The sequence below is a fragment of the Zonotrichia leucophrys genome, chromosome 3, assembly GCF_028769735.1.
Source record: "Zonotrichia leucophrys gambelii isolate GWCS_2022_RI chromosome 3, RI_Zleu_2.0, whole genome shotgun sequence".
NCBI lineage: Eukaryota > Metazoa > Chordata > Aves > Passeriformes > Passerellidae > Zonotrichia > Zonotrichia leucophrys.
In genome coordinates this window covers 30,905,646-30,915,781 of record NC_088172.1, presented here as the reverse complement: position 1 = coordinate 30,915,781, position 10,136 = coordinate 30,905,646, and the positions used below count along the sequence as shown (strand labels likewise).

General features: G+C 39.7%; 1 long non-coding RNA gene across 1 annotated transcript; it reads left to right on the top strand.

The window, feature by feature from the left end:
- Positions 1-894: 894 nt before the first annotated feature.
- LOC135446381 (uncharacterized) lies at positions 895-8,695 on the top strand. The gene is made up of 3 exons (XR_010439777.1): positions 895-947; positions 1,663-1,754; positions 8,435-8,695. It is a non-coding gene; the product is annotated as an uncharacterized LOC135446381 (long non-coding RNA).
- Positions 8,696-10,136: the final 1,441 nt, after the last annotated feature.

Genomic DNA, 10,136 nt, shown 5'->3' with positions numbered 1-10,136 from the left:
CGCACTGAGCACTGCGGGGCAGCGGGCCGCTCCGGGCGGGACCCGGCCGGGGCAGCCCCGAGTGCCAGGAGCGATGAAGGCAAGAGTCACTCGGCTTGTCCACTGGCGGCTTCCCGGGGACAGCGTCCCTGGATACGCCGGCCGGCCCCGGGCAGGCTCGGGCCGGGGCCGTGTGCCCGGTGTTGGCAAACACGGCCCGCAGCCGCGGCCGAGCCACGGGCGCTGCCCGGGGCCGCAGCCAAGGCCGCCGGCAGCTGCTCCCGTCGCCGCGGCAACGGCGCCACAATGGGCTGCGAGCGCAGGCGGCGGCCGGCCTGCAGTGAGGGGCTTGCCGCGCTCCCTGCCCGCCCCCTCACCTCCCCCCGCTAAAAGGGTGCACCCTAAAACACACGGGAAGGCACAGAAAGGTGTGTTATATCCCACAGCGACCGTCCCGGCACCGCCCGCTCTCGCCGTCCAGGTGGCCGGGCTCCATTTTGGTCCTGCCTCCCCCGGCAGAGAGGCAGGCTTGACAGTAAAGGTTTGCCTAAAAAAATGGGAGCTGAATGTAAATAGGCATTTTTTGAGTCTCTCCTGCCACAATTTTAGAGCTCCATCACCACAGAACCGTAGGATCTTTATGGTTGGAGAAGACCTCTGAGAGCGTCAAATCCAACAGTAAACATCAACGTGATCACCACTAAACCACATCCCCAAGTGCCACAAGTTTTTTGAACACTTCCAGAGATGGTGTTTCCAACACTTCCCTGGGTCTGTGTGTCAGTTTATGCCTCATCACTCTAGGAGATGGAGTGGGTTCCATCCCTCTCTGAGGACAGTCCTCTCAGTTTTACACCTCTCAATTTTATACCCTGGAGCTTGATTCTGCTCTCAAATGTAACCATTCTCCCCACAGGCTACCAAAAAAGAAGGCATGGATACAACACACCTCAAAACTGTCTTGACAGGTAACTGAGCTGTCCTGCGGTAGCTCACCTGGGGAAAGCAAAGGCAGCCTCTCTCACATGTTCAGCTGGAAGAATTTCTCCCACTTGTAAGACCTTTACAGCTGTGCACAAACAAGGAAATCTTTATAAGAGGAGTGGACACAGTCATAAACTTGAAAAAATACAGCAGCAATCTCTATACACAAATAAAAAACCCCATCCTCTCCTATTAAGTCCAACACTAATTTACTGAAGCATTTTCCCACCAAGCTGAAATATTTTCCTATGCCATTTCACCCTGGTGACAAACTCCACTTGCCATTCAAACAGCAGGTCCAGATTTGGGGAAACTTTATAGAGAAAAGCAGTGCTTCCTTGGAATACAGTCATGTCTTCTGCCCCCTATCAGCTACAGAATCTTCAGAAAACACAGATTCTTACAACACAGCCCTTTCTCCATGCAAAATTATCCCTTTGGGACCAATGTCTCTTCTTGTACAAGGTCTCTGTTGAATATCTCACAATTTTTAGGAGCAATTGGTTCTTATTACACAACCAAGAAACATTCATGCTTTCCTCAAAACCTCTCAGGAATTGGTTCCCCAGCAGAAATCTGTGTCCTTGTATAATTATATTGACTTACCAAGTGTCTCTAAAGGAATTGTGTGTCATGAAGTACAAATGCCCTTGTCTGATGATAAAGGACCATATGGAATTGTCTACTCTTTTTCTGCAGGAGTGTGTGTATGTATGTATGTATGCAGAATGACATGAGCATACCCAAAGGCATGGGAGGAAGTAATTAAGAAAAATATCTCTAAGTGCCAGGTATGTCATCTGTATTGGTAATATGTTATATGTGGTCCTATGGAGATACAAATGAGAGCTAGAGCCTTTGAGTTTGATGTAATATATGTGCAATTAATATTTATTATGATCATTATTTATAAAATATAGTGAAGCTCTTTGGAATGTTCTGAACTGAATTAAGTTCACTATGTGCAGAAAGAGGTTCTAAATAAGACATACCATACACATACCATGTCACCTCAGAGAATCTTTCAATTCAGCAAGTAATTCATTGCCTATATGTGCATTTTGTATCCCAGACCTAATTCTAAGAAAAAGGAAAGGAAGTGGGTAAACTGTTACAGCCTTCTCTGCCTGCATTCCCTTTGCATAGAAGAACCAAAAGTAATGAGGAAGACAGTTCCAGAGCAGTGTAGGTATGAGAGACAGAGCTGAAAGGCAAAACTGGATGCTGGATTTCATACCTAGCTCTTTATATCAGTTGGAACTAGTAAATGTCCAAATGCCAGGACCACAGGAAACATCCTTTGACTTTGGAAAAACTTTTATTGGCATCGTGTATGAGTATGGGCTGCAATTAATTAAGTTGTTATAAAAACAAAAGCTCTGTTAGAAGACTTCTAAATCTGGTTGCTGTAAAAGTATCTTAAAAACTGAAATTGAAAGACTCTTTGTCCATTAGGGCATGAAAATTTATTTGTAATATTTATTACAGTAATTTCAGGGGCCATCTCTGGATGTAAGTCCAAAACTAGCCTGGCATGGTGTTTCCTGTGTGGTTATGCACAGCTGGTTGCACTGATGCAGCTACATCCCCTTACCTTCCAGCACAGGGTGGCCACATCCAGCCTCCTTCCTGGGAGTGCTCTCCGTGCCATGCTGACCCCCAGCTGTCCCAGACCACTGTCCCATCAAAGCCCTGCCAGGATACATGCTGTCCATGTAACTGAGGGGACAATCACAGGCTGCTGGTACCACCAGTGCCCTGGGCCTCTTTCCCTTGCTAGCTCATACATAATCTGACAGATCCAAAGCATAAATCAATAGGCCTTTGGTGGGAACTGGGACAGGCTCAGCTGGTCTTTCCCTGTTTAATTTTTCTAATCACATTCTTGATTTCTGTAGGTCTAATTATTTATAGTACAATAACAATAACACCAAGAAAAAAGAAATAGGATTAAGAATTTCAAAGCAAACAAAAAATCTTGCATTTCTGAAAATGTATAAACCAAACCATTCTGTCAAGGCCCAATCATATATCTCTGCACCTAGACAAGAATGTTGTGTCCAGGACTGAGTCCATGGAATTACATTTGGGTTTCACATCTCTGCTAAGCAACTCAAGAGACTACTGGGAAGCTCACAAATGTAGTGCAGAAAATTCAGGATAGGTCATAGTCTGAGGAAGGTTTCTAAAGCTATTTTGTTTCCTTGAAAGAAAATTGGGTAGGAAAACTACATAGGAGGAGAGAAAGTTTGGGCACAGGATTGGGAAGAAAAAGCTTCTGCTTTGAAGCCATGATATTTTATTTTTCAATAGCTCTCCACAAATCACTTGGTCCTTCTACCTTACCTGTCCATCTCAGTGCAGCAGGGAGCAGATCATACGGAGCATTTGGCAATCCAAAACAGCAAGGAAGCTTATCCATGGAAAATACTTATGACTCTCATGCAGACAGTAGAACATCACAGATTTACTAAAGCCTAATGTGAAAGACTCTAAAAATGTTGCTCTGCTTGGGTGGGGCCATGTACACATAAAAATTTTTGGTAAACCCTGCACTGCATTGTTCATTTAGGTAGAGAAAGAAAGTAAAACTGCCTTCCCCAAAGAAAGAGCTCACTACAATTTAGGTCCTTATTCACAGTCCAGTAAAGTAGAATATATTCTTGCTGTTTCACTGGACAGTTCACAGGTATTTGTTTTTGTTTTGTTTTTTTTATTGTTCAATTGTTATTCCTTCTACAGTCTTTCTACTCTCTTACCTTGGTTCATTCATCAATACTTTACATGTACTGTTCCTAGTAACAAAGCACAAAAAACCCCCAAATATACTAAGTTCTACTTAGAATAGGAAATGGGACTTTTTTCAGCATGTTTGAAAAAAACACATTTCTCTTGTAGTGTCTAATAACAAACATTATTCTCGTTTCAGTTTATGCTAGACATAGACATTAAGTCACTAGCCCTGATGGAGCATCTGTACCTCTGTGAGCTGAGTCTTGCTTAGCATGTCCTGGATTGCACATCGTGCACTGAAGGAAGTGAATCCAGATTTTTTTCCATATTCCACTGCTGCTGTTAAAATTGCAATATCATTCATTAGCTTGACTCAAGCAATTTGGAATGACATTTCCCGCTTTTGTTTTCTTACTTTTTCCCTTTCCTTTTACATTTACTTTCTTCCTCTACAAAACTATGCCCAGTATAACATGAGGATAAAATTATAATGTTTACCTAATAACTGCTGCATTACACTTGCATGAACAGTGCAGATACTAAAATTAGGCAAATTACTGACACAACAATGCAGCAGTTCTTTCTGTGGCAAAGGATTTCTCTGGGAATGTTATTTTATTGTATTTCATTTAGTGCTTGTTTGTTTAAGGAGGAAGAACAGACATAGCTGTATTTCAGTTTGATTCAGCAAGCATTTTGGATTAGGTCCAGCAAATCATTTAAGCGTGTGCTTAAATGTAATGAAATGAAATTTAAGTTCATAGTAATGCCTAGGTATTTAACAAACAGCATGAGCTTAAATGCTTTATACAAAACAGGACAAGAATGGTGAAAAACCTTAAAAATAAGTCCCATGCATTTTTGCACACCTCTTTTTTAAACCCTAATACTGTTACAAGGGACATTTTCCACTGCATATACTATGAAAACACTGTGTAGTACCCCCTGACTCACCCCCAAAGCCAAATGACTTTACTTGATCTGACAATCTGACGGCTATATCCTGTGTAACTGCTAGTCTGGCCCTTTTTAGAAATATCCTATTAAGTGGAAGCTTTGCCTGGGCAAGGTATGCAGAAATGAGTCACAGGGAGTATATGGAATTTTCTCAGGACTTAGGGTTGTGCCTGTTGTAGCCAAAGGCTAAATCTCTGGTGGAACTTAGTAGTGTTCCTCTGAGTACATTCACTTTCCATACCAATCTCTGGTTTAGTGGGAAACATAAAACCAACATGAAAGTCATGCTGGAACACACCACAAAGGAAGGTATGTTCTCAACCTGAGTTACCTAACCCAGGTAGGATAATTTAAGCTGTGGTTGCACAGCAATTTAAACCAATCTGACTCCTGACTGCCAGGGAGGGTGGAACCACACCAGCCAACAGTTAGATGGGCACTGGCACAGGGCACAGCCCTGTCTTCAGTCAGCAGCCAAGGACAGACAAGGGGACTGGAGATAGCCCATATGAAATGCTAACAGTGCAGAAGGCCCCCACTGCTTTAACCTGTCCATGTGTGGATATGACTGAATTTTTAATGTGTTTTTGCAATTTATACAGACATGGAGGACCTTTTCAGAGACATGCAAACTAAGTAGAGCTGACTGCTGTCCACAATAAAGGGAAACACAGTTCCTTCCTCAGAAGGTTTACAATTCATATGTTATATTTCCACTGTAAAGGCTCTTGACTCTTAGCCAAAGGAAAAGAAAAATCAAAATCTGGCTTTACTATTTATGAGAAGCTCCCAGCATAAAAGGCAAGCAAGCAAGCAAACAAACAAACTGCTTTGTTTTGCAGGTTAGATGCCTAGGAATTTATTTGTTTGTTTCTGCCAAGAGCAGAAACATCTCAAATTAGCCTGCAGTGAATCAATTTCTTTCCACAGAAGCATTAAAACCCTCTAGGTTTCATTCATTAACAGAGTAATACATACATTTTGCTTGGTAGTGTTTGTTTGAATTACAACCTTGTGGAATTCAGAACAAACCTAGTGTGGTTGCATGGACCTGCTCAAAATTCTCAAAATTCCATTTTATATCATTTCTGCTACAAGAGGTAGTTAGGCATACCACTTATCTAAAATATACAAGTTTTTCTGCTGTTCCATTTTTCTTGCCATCTCAAGTCACTGCTTGCCAAAAATAATTTTAAAATGGCTATTGCTTTGCATTTTTAGCACATCTCAAAAAAATAAGGAAACAATTATGCTTTAAATAATGAACAGAGCATGAGCTAAACATACATACTTTTTCAGCTCTTCTCATGCCTTCATGCTAGAGATAATGTCTTTCTCAAACTTATTATTTGTTTAGTGTAGACTTAAAGAACATCCCAATGCATTTTACAGAATATAGAAGGAGCTGAGTGCCTCTGGTCACATTTCTGTAGCTTTCACTCACAAATAAAGAGGTGGGAAGTAAGAAAGCAGAGATATACACAGGTATAGAACAGATGGTGGAATTGTTAGGGTTTTTTTGAATAATGTTACACTGCCACAATTATCTGAAGCTTTAGTAGTACTTTCATTGATAAAGGTGGGCATAGATTTGCTTCTCTTGCATTCTTGTGTTTTAATCTTCATTTCTGAATGCTGGCACCAAGGTTTCTCTGCACATGAGAGGTGTAGTCTCTGGGGACAGAGGGAGAAGGGTTACTGGATGTGGACTGTGTACATGACTGTATGAAATTGTTCAAAAAGTCTGTTCCTTTCCAGAATTCCATACAGAGGAAAATAGGCTTTATAAGCCCCAAGGCACTCCTCTGTGCTTCCTTGTGCAGAATGTCTATCCCCGAGGCTTACAGGAATGCCTGCAACCAGGAGAAAAGATTTATCCCAGCACTGAAAGACTGTAGTGTTAGGAAATGGAAAACACATTAGAAATGTGTGCTAACCCCAACTGGAAAATCTAAGCAACTCATTTTATTTCCAGCCAACAAAACCTTAGGAGAGCTTGTGCTGGTTTATGTTCAGGTATCTACATTTAGATCACCACCTTATCTCTCTGGATAAGGCTTGAGGTTTAATTCAGTATAAGTGAAGTGATGTTCTAGGTGTCTGCATGTTGGATTTTGCCTTGTTTTGTAAGAGCTATAGAATTTCCTGTCTGGAGGTTGTTGGTTCACTTTCATCTTCTCATCTCTTATTACGTTTATTATACCCTAGAAGATTAGAAAAACACTGAATTCTATGCTAACCTGAAACTTAAGAGCAGAGAAGATGATTAGAGCAGAGAATTTGTTTAGTTTTGATCTAAGGTTGATCAAAACCAAACAAAATATTTGGGGCCTGAGAAATTAATGTACTGTCTCTCAAAATTCCCTTATTCACTCAGATCTTCTCCCCTGGACGAGACCTAAAATGTCTTAGCACTGAGCTAGAAGAAATTGGCTGAGTTTATACCTTTCTTTCCCCTCCTTTCAGTGGGTCAGTGAGCTGTACAGCAATCTCTATGGTCTGTGTGGCCCAGGAAATTGCAAATATTTTCAGCTGTGTCAGGTTCTGCATATGCAAGTTAGGAGGTTCAAAGGAAAGTTTAATTGACACTAATCCTCATCTTGACTTTTGCTCACCTCGTCCTCTTTTCCCACTAAGTCTTTCCACCTTCCCACCTCAAAGTCACAGAAGCTTTACAATTTTTCTTATAAAAATATATATGTTTAACCCTTTGGCAATCTCTTAATGCCCTTTTATTAAATCCCTTAAGTCTTTTTATTAAGACCAGGGTAATTAAAATTATTATAAAACTCTCTTGAGAGATTATACCCTTTAATCACAGTGCATATTTGCTGAAATGTAGGTGACACTTTTGGTATATCAAATACAAAAATATTTTGGGCAAAGATGTTTAACAACAATTTTTTAAACTAAGATCTTGACTAAGGCAGTTTAAGGCCTTAAAATCATATCTACATGCAGTCACAATAAAACATTGATGGTCTTCTAATACTTTTACAGATATACAGTGGCACAGCTGCAATCAAGTTTCTCAATTTATTTCAAATACAGCTCCTCAGCTGACATAATCTGTCCTAAATGCCACTGACTCCCAAGGTGCTGCCCTGTTTTAGAGCACACAGTTTTCTGGGCAACCAGAACAAATGCACAAATAAAATCCCTTGGGCCATTATTCCCCAGCCAATGAACAAAAAAGAAAGGACTTTTCTTGTGAAGTGAGCTTGGGTCTCCTGTCTGGAGTGGAAATGATAATGCACACACTCTAGACCAAAGGCATTCTTACACAGCTGTACACTGGCACAGATCGGTATAGAAAGTATTCATTTACTCACTGACACTTGCTACTAGACTGATTCCTGAAATTTCAAAATTAAGGAGTTCTGATAAGAAATAAACTAACCATCCAATATTTGTTTTCTTTTAATACAATTTTTTTATGAACAGTGAAAAAAACCATTAAAGGGGGTTTTTAAATGTGGATTTTTTACATTTCTAGTAGGATAGATGGCCAAATGCCTTCCTCTTCACTTCTTCTAATAGATATTTATTTTCACTCATGCTCACATAACTGAGGCTTCCAGCTTATTGCATATTGTCAACACCAGAAGCAGAAAAGAAATCTATGATTTTCTATATCAAAGCAGTTCATGGTAACTTTACTCCTTCTAGGTTAGTAGAGAATGGGAAAAGCAGGGTAGCACCTTGGGAGTCAATGGCATTTAAGAAAGAATTTAAAATACAGCACAATTTAACTTGGCATACCTACAATTTTCATTTACAGGTCTTGGAAGGTCTCGACTTCTTAATTTATAAACTCCTACTGAAGTCAACAGACTTACAGCCATCCAGCAAGTGTTCACAGAATGGTAATCTGTATTTTAGAGTTAAATAAAAAAATTACATTGAGACATATTTGGGACTAGTAGGAGAGGTGAGACTGTAAAGCATGAAAAAAGGTGTGACTCATTTAAGTGTTTGAATGAAAAGAGGAATAGGCATAGAGCAATATGGAATAGTTATTGAAGACCACAGAAGCTGTGAAAAGAAATTATTTTTTTAAAGGAGCAAAGAAATATAAAAACTACTGGAGTAAGGTTGTAGAAACAAGAAAAGGGAAACACAGAAATAGTTCAAACTATCAGAGATCCAATAAAAAAATGTACATATAAAAGTTACTAGTGATTTTTCTAAATGTTCATGTACTTTCTGGTTTTTCTCCTGTCATGTTTGTTTGGTTTTTTTAATTAAAGAAAAAAAAAGTGATATGTGCTATCATTTAATTTAATTTAAAATGTTGTCAGTATATCACCATCTGAAATGTATCAACATGCCCTGTAAATGAGCTTTGTGTAGGTGTGAGAAGGAGAAAATAAGGTCCTGCCCACCATGCAATATGGTAACGTGAGAGCTGTTTTAGGGAATTTTATCAGTAATGCAAGCAATTTTATGGCACTGATGAATATTGCTATATATTGGTGATAAACAGGGCTTGTGAGAGGATGAAAGAAATCCAAATATGCTGAAGATATGGAGATACTATTATAGACAACCAAAGCAAAAAGGATATTCAGTGTTGCAGAAAAAATGAACTAGACAGAACTGGGTTTAAGATTACTCGACTAGTTCAAGCAAAACTTTTAAAATGTGTAAATGAAATGAAAGAAAGACAGGAGAATTTGGACTCAGCTTGTAGTTTAAGGCACTGAAATTAGGTGTTAATGTATAGGTGTTTATATTTCACTCTGTGCCTGGAGTGCCTTTTATAGGTATTGGAGAGCTGATCACTACAGAGAAATGAACCTCAAAAATTAATCCAATTCACCCTAAAGCAAACATCCACACTGAATCCTTATCCAGACTTCACTGACTGTAACGGCACCTAGATATCAAGATTTCAGTTAGATATCTACAGACATCAAAATTTAGGTATTTTTAACCAAACCCCACATTAGACATCTGCAATGTTGGTTCCTGTATCTGGTCCTCCAAGGTCTCTCCACAGTCCATACCAAAATAAGCACTTCCAGGAGGAGATTAATTTGTGTCATTTTAAATAGCCACTTAACAGTAAAATTAATTGTGCACTAAAAAGACCTGTTTTCTTTATTGGCTAAAAGGAGTTGATATCTGGTCAGATGAATCTCCCTTGCCTCCTGCAGGGCTATTTAGCTAAAAAGAAAAGTGAAGTAGTGCATCAGATCAGCATAAGAATGTTTAAAGGCTGAAGATAATAAAAAATATTGAAATTATTGAAATCATAACATAGCTTTATTAGCAGCACATGTTTGAAGGAAGTGTTCATCAAGATATGGCTTCACAACACAGCACTTCACAACCTGAAGATTGTGTTATTTCTCTTGTACACCTGAGAAATAATACATTGGGACTGTGGTTGACCCAGGCTTGTCTGGCCTGAAGCAAATGAAATGAGAAATATTTGTAATCATAATTGTTGAGGATGTGACTCACAAATGTTGCCTTGG